The sequence below is a fragment of the Ovis aries genome, chromosome 4 (assembly GCF_016772045.2).
Source record: "Ovis aries strain OAR_USU_Benz2616 breed Rambouillet chromosome 4, ARS-UI_Ramb_v3.0, whole genome shotgun sequence".
NCBI lineage: Eukaryota > Metazoa > Chordata > Mammalia > Artiodactyla > Bovidae > Ovis > Ovis aries.
In genome coordinates this window covers 8,723,302-8,736,381 of record NC_056057.1, presented here as the reverse complement: position 1 = coordinate 8,736,381, position 13,080 = coordinate 8,723,302, and the positions used below count along the sequence as shown (strand labels likewise).

General features: G+C 45.0%; 1 protein-coding gene across 3 annotated transcripts in view; it reads right to left on the bottom strand.

Annotated features, from left to right (window-relative positions):
* The window catches only part of CDK14 (cyclin dependent kinase 14), a 677,451-nt gene that overhangs the window by 657,980 nt on the left and 6,391 nt on the right, over positions 1–13,080 (bottom strand). The gene's annotated exons all lie outside the window — the stretch shown is intronic.

Here is a 13,080-nt window from a genome sequence, read left to right as displayed (position 1 = left end):
CCCATGCACCTACAGCCTGTGCTCACAACATCTGAGCCTGTGCTCACAACTACTGAGCCCGTGCACCCAGAGCCTGTGCTCACAAATACTGAGCCCGTGCACCCAGAGCCTGCGCTCACAACTACTGAGCCCGTGCACCTACAGCCTGCGCTCACAACTACTGAACCCGTGCACCTACAGCCTGCACTCACAACTACTGAGCCTGTGCACCTACAGCCTGTGCTCACAACTGCTGAGCCCGTGTGCCCAGAGCCTGTACTCACAACTACTGAGCCTGCACCCCAGAGCCTGTGCTCACAACTACTGACCGTGCACCCCAGAGCTGCCTGCAGCCTCTGAGCCTGTGCACCTCAACTACTGCTGTAGCCTGTGCACCTTGACCCCACAACCCACTACCGTGCACCCCCATGCACCTACAGCCTGCGCTCACAACTACTGAGCCCGTGCACCCAGAGTCTGCACTCGCAACTACTGAGCCCATGCACCCAGAGCCTGTGCTCACAACTGCTGAGCCTGTGCACCTACAGCCTGTGCTCACAACTACTGACCCTGTGCACCTACAGCCTGTGCTCACAACTACTGAGCCTGTGCACCTACATCCTGCGCTCACAACTACTGAGCCCGTGCACCTACATCCTGCGCTCACAACTACTGAGCCCGTGCACCCAGAGCCTGCGGGCACAACTACTGAGCCCGTGCACCTACAGCCTGTGCTCACAACTGCTGAGCCTGTGCACCTACAGCCTGTGCTCACAACTACTGAGCCCGTGCACCTACATCCTGCGCTCACAACTACTGAGCCCGTGCACCCAGAGCCTGTGCTCACAACTACTGAGCCTGTGCACCTACAGACTGCGCTCACAACTACTGAGCCCGTGCACCTGGAGCCTGCGCTCACCACTGCTGAGCCCCTGCACCCAGAGCCTGTGCTCACAACTACTGAGCCCGTGCACCTGGAGCCTGCTCTCACCACTGCTGAGCCCCTGCATCCAGAGCCTGTGCTCCACAACGAGAGGAGCCATGGCAGCATGAAGCCCAGGCCTAGCCCTCATTCTCCGCAACTAGAGGAAGCCCGCACGCAGCAACAAAGACCCAGCACAGGCAAAAACAGACAAATATATGTCTTAAAAAAATAAATCTGAGTATAACTTGATAATCAGCCCTCTATATCCGCAGTTATGCACCCACAGATTCAACCAACAGCATTTGCTTTGAAAACAATCCACATGTGAGCTGTGGTTCAAACCCATGTCATTAGAAGGCCAACTGTACTTGATACACTGAAATCCAGGTGACTACAAGATATAGAAGCAGAAACATCCAATGGGCAGCTGGATAGACGTAACCATGCTCAGACCCTCTGCTGAAATACCTATAAAAGGGAAGAGACAGGAAACGCAGATAAGAAAGTAAAGAATCATGGTTTCCTCAGGGTGTATGATCAGTAATGGGACTGCTAGGGCATATGGTAGCTTTATCTTTAGTTTCTTAAGGAACCTCCATACTGTTCTGCATAGTGATTCTATCTATTCACATTCCCAGCAACAGTGCAAGAGGGTGGGTGAACCTAGAGCCTGTCATACAGAGTAACGTAAGCCAGAAAGAGAAAAACAAATATGAACGAAGATTCATGGCATCTAGAAAGATGGTAGTGATGAACCTACCTGCAGGGAAAGAAGAGAGATGCAGACACAGAGAACAGGGAAAGAAGAGAGACGCAGACACAGAGAACAGGGAAAGAAGAGAGACGCAGACACAGAGAACAGGGAAACAAGAGAGACGCAGACACAGAGAACAGGGAAACAAGAGAGACGCAGACACAGAGAACAGGGAAAGAAGAGAGACGCAGACACAGAGAACAGGGAAAGAAGAGAGACGCAGACACAGAGAACAGGGAAACAAGAGAGACGCAGACACAGAGAACGGGGAAAGAAGAGAGACGCAGACACAGAGAACGGGGAAAGAAGAGAGACGCAGACACAGAGAACAGGGAAACAAGAGAGACGCAGACACAGAGAACAGGGAAAGAAGAGAGACGCAGACACAGAGAACAGGGAAAGAAGAGAGACGCAGACACAGAACAGGGAAAGAAGAGAGACGCAGACACAGAGAACAGGGAAACAAGAGAGATGCAGACACAGAGAACGGGCTGTGGACACAGGGTGGGAAGGAGAGGGCGGACAGCCTGGGAGCGGCCCTGACATACACTCTACCGTGTGTTCAACAGAGAGCCGTGGGGGCTGCAGCACAGCACAGGGTACTCAGCTGGGTGTCCGTGACGCCCGGAAGACGTGGGGCGCGGGGCTCCAGAGGGAGGGGACGCATGTATACAAATGGCTGATTCACACTGCGGCACAGCAGAAACTAACACAGCATTGGAAAGCAATTACACTCCAATCTAAAATAGACTTTTTTTTTTTTTTTTTACTTTATTCTACTTTACAATACTGTATTGGTTTTGCCATACATTGACATGAACCCACCACGGGTGTACATGCGTTCCCAAACATGAACCCCCAATAAACTCTAAAAATAAAATAAATTATACAAATAAAAGAAAGCTTACACGAGCTTCTGGAGTGGACAAAAGGGGAAGGAATCAAGAGGAAAGGAGGAGAAACCAGAACAGGAAAAAAAGACATATCTTCCTCTCAGGTAGAGAAAAACAGGAAGTATGATTGTAGCAAATAATGTACAGGTATAGCAAGGGGCTAATACCTCATGTTGTTAAGGGTTCTAAGAAGGTTGTTATCAGTTGAATTGTATCCACCAAAAATTCCTATGTTTAAGTCTTACATTACCCCAGTCCCTCTGAATGCGATCTGACTTGGAAACAGGGTCACTGCAGATGTAATTCGTTCAATTAAGATGAATTTGTAACAGTAGTCATTTGTGGATGTAAGCGTTAGACCATAAAGAAAGTTGAGCACTGAAAAATTGATGCTTTCCAATTGTGGTGCTGGAGAAGACTCTTGAGAGTCCCTTGGACAGCAAAGAGATCAAATCAGTCAATCCTAAAGGAAATCAACCCTGAATGTTCATTGAAAGGACTAATGCTGAAGCTCTAATACTTTGGCCACCTGATGTGAAGAGCTGACTCACTGGAAAAGACCTTGATGCTGAGAAAGACTGAAGGTAAGAGGAGAAGGGGGCGGCAGAGGATGAGATGGGTAAATAGCATCACCGACTCAATGGACATGAATCTGAGAATAGTGAAGGACAGGGAAGCCTGGCATGCTACAGTTCAGAGGGTCACAGAGAGTCAGACACGATTACCAACTGAACAATGATAAACCAGAGCAGAGACTGAGTGAGCCCCTAAGTAGAGTGAGCCCCTAGTTCAATATGATTGAGGTCCTTATTAAAAGAAAAGGTGGGGGATTTGGATACACACCCACTGAGGGAAGATGATGTGAAGACACATGGAAAAGAGGACAATCTACAAGTTAAGAGAGGAAGCCTGGAATAGATGCTTCCTTCACAGCCCACAGAGGGAACCAAAGCTGCCAACACTTTGACTTCAGACTTCTGATCTTCAGAATTGTGAGACAATAAAACGTCTGTTGTTTAAGCCACTGAGTTTGTGGATGTTTTTCTATGGAAACTCTAGCAAACTAATAGAGAGGGAAAGTCATGTAGAAAAGGAAGGAGGGTTGGATGAGGGCGGTTAGAAGGTTTGAGGGGAGTGGAAATGTTTCAGCAGGAAACAGGTCAGCCACACAGTACAAGGCTGTGCACTGCTGCCTCGGGTTCCAGCAAAGAACGGAGACGATAGATTTATTTACAGAGTGATTTCCTCAAGCAGCTTTGGCAGCCACTGCGTAAGAGAGGGAAAGACGCCAGGGCAAAATCGAGAGCTGGCAGAGTAGATTACAAGCAAAGCACAAAGGGGTAAGGCCACTGAGGATACTGTCCAGGGAGTGATATACCACGAGCGAACAGAAAGGAAATAGGGAAGGGAGGATCAGTTGTGGGCTGGAAGAAGGAGGCAAGGTAGGCAGAGGAGGGGTCCTCTGCAAACTGGAAACCAGCATAGAAGAGAAACAAGGAGTATAGCCTCAGCAACAGGGCTGCTGCTGCTGCTAAGTCGCTTCAGTCATGTCCGACTCTGTGCAACCCCATAGACGGCAGCCCACCAGGCTCCCCCGTCCCTGGGATTCTCCAGGCAAGAACACTGGAGTGGGCTAAGGAACCTGTTCCCAAAATTTAGTACTTTACATGAGGAAGTCAGGGAGGCCCGAAGCTGCAACATTGTATACAACACACACATCATTCACAAGACACTGAGAGCTCCAGCTATGAAGACAGTTAGGGTGAAAAAAGAATGCAAAGGCTTCTGCCACCCTCAAAGGATGGAAAAGAATCACCAGGAATATCCCCAAAATATTTGTACCTAACCCCTCGACTCTGGTTCACATTAAAAAAATCACTGCCGTATCTATCATCTTGGGTATTAGAGTTATACCTTTATACAAAATAACAAAAGAGGGACAAGAACTAGAAACTGAGATCAATGTACAATGCCCCATCTATCTCCCAATCTGGGTTGGCTGAATCCATAGGTGTGGAACCCTGATATGGAGAAATGACTGTAAAGTTCACATGGATTTTTGACTGTGTGGGGGTTCAGAGTCCCTAACACTGGAAGGAGTCTGAAATGCAGTACTTGGATGCAATCTCAAAAACAACAGAATGATCTCTGTTCGTCTCCAAGGCAAATCATTCAATATCACAGCTATCCAAGTCTATGCCCCAACCAGTAACGCTGAAGAAGCTGAAGTTGAACGGTTTTATGAAGACCTACAAGACCTTTAAAACTAACACCAAAAAAAGATGTCCTTTTCATTATAGGGGACTGGAATGCCAAAGTAGGAAGTCAAGAAACATCTAGAGTAACAGGCAAATTTGGCCTTGGAATGCGGAATGAAGCAGGGCAAAGACTAATAGAGTTTTACCAGGAAAATGCACTGGTCATAGCAAACACCCTCTTCCAACAACACAAGAGAAGACTCTACACATGGACATCACCAGATGGTCAACACCAAAATCAGATTGATTATATTCTTTGCAGCCAAAGATGGAGAAGCTCTATACAGTCAACAAAAACAAGACCAGGAGCTTCTGTGGCTCAGATCATGAACTCCTTATTACCAAATTCAGACTCAAATTGAAGAAAATAGGGAAAACCGCTAGACCATTCAGGTATGACCTAAATCAAATCCCTTATGATTGTACAGTGGAAGTGAGAAATAGATTTAAGGGCCTAGATCTGATAGATAGAGTGCCTGATGAACTATGGACTGAGGTTCATAACATTGTACAGGAGACAGGGATCAAGACCATCCCCATGGGAAAGAAATGCAAAAAAGCAAAATGGCTGTCTGGGGAGGCCTTACAAATAGCTGTGAAAAGAAGAGAGGAGAAAAGCAAAGGAGAAAAGGAAAGATATAAGCATCTGAATGCAGAGTTCCAAAGAATAGCATGAAGAGATAAGAAAGCCTTCTTCAGCGATCAATGCAAAGAAAGGGAGGAAAACAACAGGATGGGAAAGACTAGAGATCTCTTCAAGAAAATTAGAGATACCAAGGAACATTTCATGCAAAGATGGGCTCGATAAAGGACAGAAATGGTATGGACTAACAGAAGCAGAAGATATTAAGAAGAGGTGGCAAGAATACACAGAAGAACTGTACAAAAAAGATCTTCACGACCCAGACAATCATGATGATGTGATCGCTAATCTAGAGCCAGACACCCTGGAATGTGAAGTCAAGTGGGCCTTAGGAAGCATCACTATGAACAGAGCTAGTGGAGGTGATGGAATTCCAGTGGAGCTGTTTCAAATCCTGAAAGATGATGCTGTGAAAGTGCTGCACTCAATATGCCAGCAAATTTGGAAAACTCAGCAGTGGCCACAGGACTGGAAAAGGTCAGTTTTCATTCCAATCCCAAAAAAAGGCAACGCCAAAGAATGCTCAAACTACCACACAGTTGCACTCACCTCACATCCTAGTAAAATAATGCTCAAAATTCTCCAAGGCAGGCTTTAGCAATATGTGAACTGTGAACTCCATGATGTTCAAGCTGGTTTTAGAAAAGGCAGAGGAACCAGAGATCAAATTGCCAACATCCGCTGGATCATGGAAAAAGCAAGAGAGTTCCAGAAAAACATCTATTTCTGCTTTATTGACTATGCCAAAGCCTTTGTGTGGATCACAATAAAGTGTGGAAAATTCTGAAAGAGATGGGAATACCAGACCACCTGACCTGCCTCTTGAGAAATCTGTATGCAGGTCAGGAAGCAACAGTCAGAACTGGACATGGAACAACAGACTGGTTTCAAATAGGAAAAGGAGTATGTCAAGGCTGTATATTGTCACCCTGCTTATTTAATTTCTATGCAGAGTACATCATGAGAAACGCTGGACTGGAAGAAACACAAGCTGGAATCAAGGTTGCCGGGAGAAATATTAATAACCTCAGATATGCAGATGACATCACCCTTATGGCAGAAAGTGAAGAGGAGCTGAAAAGCCTCTTGATGAAAGTGAAAGAGGACAGCGAAAAAATTGGCTTAAAGCTCAACATTCAGAAAACCAAGATCATGGCATCCGGTCCCATCACTTCATGGGAAATAGATGGGGAAACAGTGGAAACAGTGTCAGACTTTATTTTTGGGCTCCAAAATCACTGCAGATGGTGACTGTAGCCATCAAATTAAAAGACACTTACTCCTTGGAAGAAAAGTTATGACCAACCTAGATAGTATATTCAAAAGCAGAGACATTACTTTGCCGACTAAGGTCCGTCTAGTCAAGGCTATGGTTTTTCCTGTGGTCATGTATGGATGTGAGTTGGACTGTGAAGAAGGCTGAGCACCGAAGAATTGATGCTTTTGAACTGTGGTGTTGGAGAAGACTCTTGAGAGTCCCTTGGACTGCAAGGAGATCCAACCAGTCCATTCTAAAGGAGATCAGCCCTGGGATTTCTTTGGAAGGAATGATGCTAAAGCTGAAACTCCAGTACTTTGGCCACTTCATGCGAAAAGTTGACTCACTGGAAAAGACTCTGATGCTGGGAGGGATTGGGGGCAGGAGGAGAAGGGGACGACCGAGGATGAGATGGCTGGATGGCATCACTGACTCGATGGACGCGAGTCTGAGTGAACTCTGGGAGATGGTGATGGACAGGGAGGCCTGGCGTGCTGCGATTCATGGGGTCACAGAGAGTCGGACACGACTGAGCGACTGAACTGAACTGAACACTGGAACTGTGAGTAATAGAGGGAGTATATCTCAACATAATAAACAGCATATATGACAAGCCAAAGCTATCATGCTCAATGGTGAAAGTTTTCTCTCTCAAATCAGGAACAAGAAACGGACAGCCCTTTTCACCTCTCTTATTCAAGAAAGTACTGAGAGTCCTAGCCAGAGCAATTAGGCAAGAAAAAGAAATAAAAAGCATTAATTGGAAAAGACGTAAACCTGTCACTGTTTGCAGGTGACACAATGCTAGATACGGAAAACTAAAGATTCCACCAAAAAACTGCTAGAAGTAATAAACGAAGACGTCCCTGGAGGCCTAATGGTTAAGAATCAGCCTGCCCATGCAGGGTGCATGGGTTCAACCCCTGGTCCAGGAGAATTAATTCCACATGCCTCAGGGCAACTAGACTCATGTATGACTACTAAACCCATGTGCCGAAACCTGAACACCCCAGGGCCCATGGTGTGCAACAAAAGAAGCCGTCGCAATAAGGAGCCTACACACTATAACTAGAGAGCTGCAGCTAGAGAAACTAATTGCCCTGCTCACTGCAACTGGAGAAAGCCCACACACAGCAACAAAGACCCAGCACAGCCAAAAACAAAAATAAATAATTTTTAAAAATAAAGAATGAATAAATTCAGTAAAGTTTCAGAATGCAAAACTCAATGCCCAGAAATCTGTTGTTTCTATATACAAATAATGGACTATCAGAAAGTCACACTAAGAAAATAATTCACTTTACAACTTAATCATGAATCTAAAATATCAAGGAATAACTTTAACCAAGGAGGTGAAAAACACCTGTACGCTGATAACGATAGGACACTGATGAAAGAAAGAAATGGAAAGATATTCCATGCTCATGACTGGAAGAAATAATATTGTTAAAATGTCCACATCATCCAAAATAGCAAATAGAATCTAATTTCACAGTTCTCATAGGAACAGTGTAAACAATTCCAAAATCTGTATAAAACCACAAAAGACCCCGAGTCGCCAAAGCAATCTTGAGAAAAAAGAACAAAACTGGAGGCATCATGCCCCAGATTTCAAGCTATATTAAAAAGCCACAGTAACCAAAACAGAATGGCATAAAATGAGACACATAGGTAAGCGGAACAAAATAGAAAGCCCAGAAATCAACTCACATGTATATGGTCAGTTAACGCACAAAGGAGCCAAGAATATACACTGGGGAAAGGACACTCTAATAAACAGTGTTGGGAAAACTGGGTAACTATACGCAAAAGAGTAAAACTAGACCTCTATCTTATCCCATACCCAAAACAATAACTCAAATGGATTAAAGACTTGATTATAAGACCTGAAACCCTAAAACTTCTAGATGAAAACACTGGCAGTAAGCTCCGTGACGTCAATCTTAACAATAATTTTTGGACCTGACACCAAAAGCAAAAATAAATAGCTTCTGCACAGCAAAAGAAACTATCAACAAGGCATATCAACAAGGCAACTGGATTATAGAGAGAATTGCAAAGGCAATCCACTGAATGGGAGAAAATATTTGCAAATAGTGTATCTGGTAAGGGATTACTATCCGAAATATGTAAAGATGTAATACAGCTTAACGGCAAAAACCAATTCTATTTTAAAAATGAGCAGAGAATCTGAGCAAACACTAAAGAAGACATACAAATGACCAACAGATGTACTGTACAGCCCTGTAACTACAGTTAATAGTGCTGTACTAAACATTTGAAAGTTTCTAAGAGTAAATCTTAGAAGTTCTCATCACAAGAAAAAAAATGTCTGTACCTATGTATAGGGACAGATGTGAACAAAGACTTATTGTGGTGATTACTTTGCAGCATGTACAAACATGGAATCATTATTGAAACTAATACAATGTACTATAAGTTAATAAAGAAAGAAGGAAAGTAAGGAGGGTTAGAGGGAGAAAGGGAAGGGAAGGAAAAATTGAAAATTCTTCCAAAGAAATCCACATTTCTTTTTCTCCTCTTTCTGTTCAAAGTCAAACATTTACAAGACCTACAGAAATACTCTACATGAATAAGGGAGTAGCTACCACGCTCCCCCTCTAGGCACTCTAGAGAAAGCCACTCCTCGAGATAAGGCACTCTCCAGCTCATAAACGCGGAGGAAGGAGTCGCCACACCTCGCGCATATCTAAGAATTGCACCCAGCCCCCAGATTCCAAGGCTCACATCTTAACTGGATTCCAGTGGACTGTTTGAGTTCCCCAACTCCCACACGAGAAGTGGAAGACCACGAAAGGAATTCAAGAAAACTTCTACCATTATAATCTGAAAACGATCATACAAAAACTTAGTGACTTCTTGTTTCCATAAGCGCCGATCTAGTACACATTTCAGATCTTGGTAAAACTGTAACTTTATGTTGACTGTTTTGCAGGATTCTGCGCTGCACTGACAGATAGAAAGCAACCTGAAGATCACAGTCTTACTCACTGGTTTCACAAATGAGAACACTGAGTCCTGGGTCAAGTAAATACCTGCACAAATAGCTAGGAAGTGGCAAATGAGAGTCCATGTTGGCTGACCCTGGGATGAACTTTCTCTTCATCTGCAACATATATTCACTCATATTCAATAAATATTTTTTGAACGTTAACCACATGCAAGACACAGAGGAACTACAAAACTGAACGCAGGCAGTCATTCCTTCAGGGAATCTAAAATATGGTGGTTTTTAGAGAGTAGTTTTACAGGCTTAATACGCAAATCATCACATGCAGTCTTTGAAAGTTTAAGGGAATATCTGAAAATAATTCTCCTCATAGCCCTAATACTTACCTTTGAATTTAATCTTTCCATCCTCCTTGTAGCCCCTTCCACTACAGAAGGCAGAGGTCATGGTAAGATCATCAATAATGACGGCAATGATGAAGACAAGGACAGTGACAGGATGAAATGGAAGACATTTACTATGTGCCAGTGGCTCTCCTGGAATCTTTACACACTTAGCTTATCTAACCCTCCCAATATGAGCTTCCCTGGTAGCTCAGATGATAAAGAATCTGCCTGCAGTGCAGGAGACCCGGGTTCGATCCCTGGGTCAGGAAGATCCCCTGGAGAAGGGAATGGCAATCCACTCCAGTATTCTCGCCTGGAGAATCCCCTGGACAGAGGAGCCTAGCGGGCTACAGTCCATGGGGCTGCAAAGAGTCAGACACGACTGAGTGACTAACACACACACACAATCCTCCCAATAACCTTAGGAAGGAGGCACTATCACATCTCTATTTTATAAAAGGCCTGGGGAGAGGAAGTTGATTGCCCTTGAAAGTGTGGTTGATCTGGGCTTCAGGCTTGTCTTGACTCATCCTGTCTCCCAGGCTCCTGGCCCTGGGTCCTCCCCTGACTAAAGGAAAATCACCTGTTCCCCCGTCCCGGACCTCAGTTCCTCCACCTTTGAAACAATGAAGTCAAGCACCTGATTTCCAACGTCTCCTCAAGATGGAACCTTCCGTGATTTACTTACTTAAGGTATCGATCCAATCTCTTTCCTGCAGCAGAGGAAAAAATTGGCTGTATAAAAGTTAAGGATAGGGGTTCCCTGGTGTCTCAGTTGTAAAGAATCGGCCTGCCGATGCAGGAGACACAGGTTCAGTCCCTGATGCCAAAGAGCAACTAGGCCCGTGCGCCACAACTGGTGAGCCTGTGCCCTAGAACCACCTGCCACAGCTGTTGCAGCCCCACACCCAGAGCCTGGATTCTGCGGCAAGGAAGCCACCCCAGCGAGAGGCCCCTGCACCATGCCTGCGGAGAAACTTGCACGGCAAGGAAGACCCAGCACAGCCAAAACTTAATTAAGCAATCAATTCTTTTCTTAAAAAAGCTAAGGCTAATTTTACCCCAAACTGCAAAATCCAGACGTTCAGCTATGCAGAGGTGTGGGGGTAAGGTAGGGCACGAAGTTACAGGTTTCACTCATACGTCCTGAACTTCCATCTAGGTTCCAGCCTCAGGTGTTTTTGAAAGCTGATGTCACCACCACGTGGCAGAATAACACACAATCATTCATGGTATTTAAACAAGACAACAGGTTTTTTTAATTTCTAACAAAAATTAGGTGTCATCTGTAAAAGTACTCAAAAATAGAGGTTGAAAAAGAAAGTGGGATAGAATATATGGGCTATAGTTTGGGGGGCAGACAAGCTTGAAGCCCCAGATCAACCACAGTTTCAAGGGCAATCAACTTCCTTTCCCCAGGCCTTTTATAAAATAAGAGATGTTTTTGTTTGTTCTTTACACAAGAAAAGAGCGAAGACATTTAATAGCAGATGTGATTGAATAATAGGATTAGGGAGGTTTTTCTTCTCTTTTTCCTTATTTTTTTTTTAATGTAAACTTAAATTACCTCCATTATTAGAGGGGCGAGTTTTCTTTATACAGAAAAGGTGCTCAATATTCTCACACTGATTTCTTCCGAGAAGAAAGAAAACACTCTCCGGAAAACATCTTGGTAACACTGCGGAAATTCCAGAAAGACAGGTTTCAAGGAGAATAGCATTATGACCCACTATGGATGGGAAAGAAAAGACTCCTTTATTGCTTCAGGTCTAGAATCACTAAATTTCACAGCATATCTCAGGAATGTTGGCAGGGAAAGCTGCTTTGGAGTCCAGGGACACGCAGCTTGTAGAGCTTGCTGTTCACTCACTCAGCCGTGTCCGACTCGTTGCGACCTCATGGACTGTAGCCCACCAGGCTCCTCTGTCCATGGGATTCTCCAGGCAAGAACACTGGAGTGCGCTGCCACTTCCTCCTCCAGGGGATCTTCCCAAACCAGGGATCGAACCCGTTTCTCCTGCATCGGCGGGAGCATTCTTTACCGCTAAGCCCCCTGGGAAGCCATGTGTAGAGCTGGACCCAGTGGGAAAAAAGAACAGGCGCAACAGACCAAGTGGCAGACCGTGAGAGCCAGACGTCTCGGGCACCCCTGGCCTGGGGCAGGCTCTCCCTGAGTGCCCCTGTCCTGCATCACAGCCAGCGACATGGCCCGGGGAACTCTCCCTTAGCACATGTGGCCTTTCCTCTCTGAAGCACTGCAGCACAGGGGGTCGGGTAGCTTCTTTCATGGAATCTGCAACTGTTAAAACAAATCAAACCACAACCAAACTCATCTATTCTTCCATCAGGCTACAAGATAAGTACACTGTGTAAATACATATGCGTTCACACATAAACATACTGTGTGTGTGTGTGTGCGTGCGTGTGTGTGTGTGTGTAAAGGGATAGGCTACCCACTCCAGTATTCTTGGGCTTCCCTTGTGGCTCAGATGGCAAAGAATCCACCTGCAATGCAAGACCTGGGTTCCATCCCTGGTTTGGGAAGGTTCCCCGCAAGAGGGCATGACAACTCACTCCAGTATTCTTGCCTAGAGAATCCTATGGACAGAGTGCTTGGGGTTGCAAAGAGTCAGACATGACTGAGCACAGATATACATACATACACACACACACACAGACACACACACACACACACACACACACACGGCCCCGTTTACAACATATATCAATGACAGTGGCTTTAGATGGCAACAATGAAACACTTCACTCTACAGAGCTCTTGAGAATATTCTGGAAACACATTATTTGTCTAGTGATTCCCACAGATACTGTCAAAAATTCTGAGAGAGTACAACTGAAAAATCACATTCAGAGTGCTATTAATTACATAGGAAGCCCCTGCCTTTCTGGAACAATGCTACTTTGCGTCAAGTAGATAAAGACAGATCTGATAGGCAAAGAATAGGAAAACTAGAACAAGAGAAGACAGCACCTCCTCTGGGAGCCTGACAGA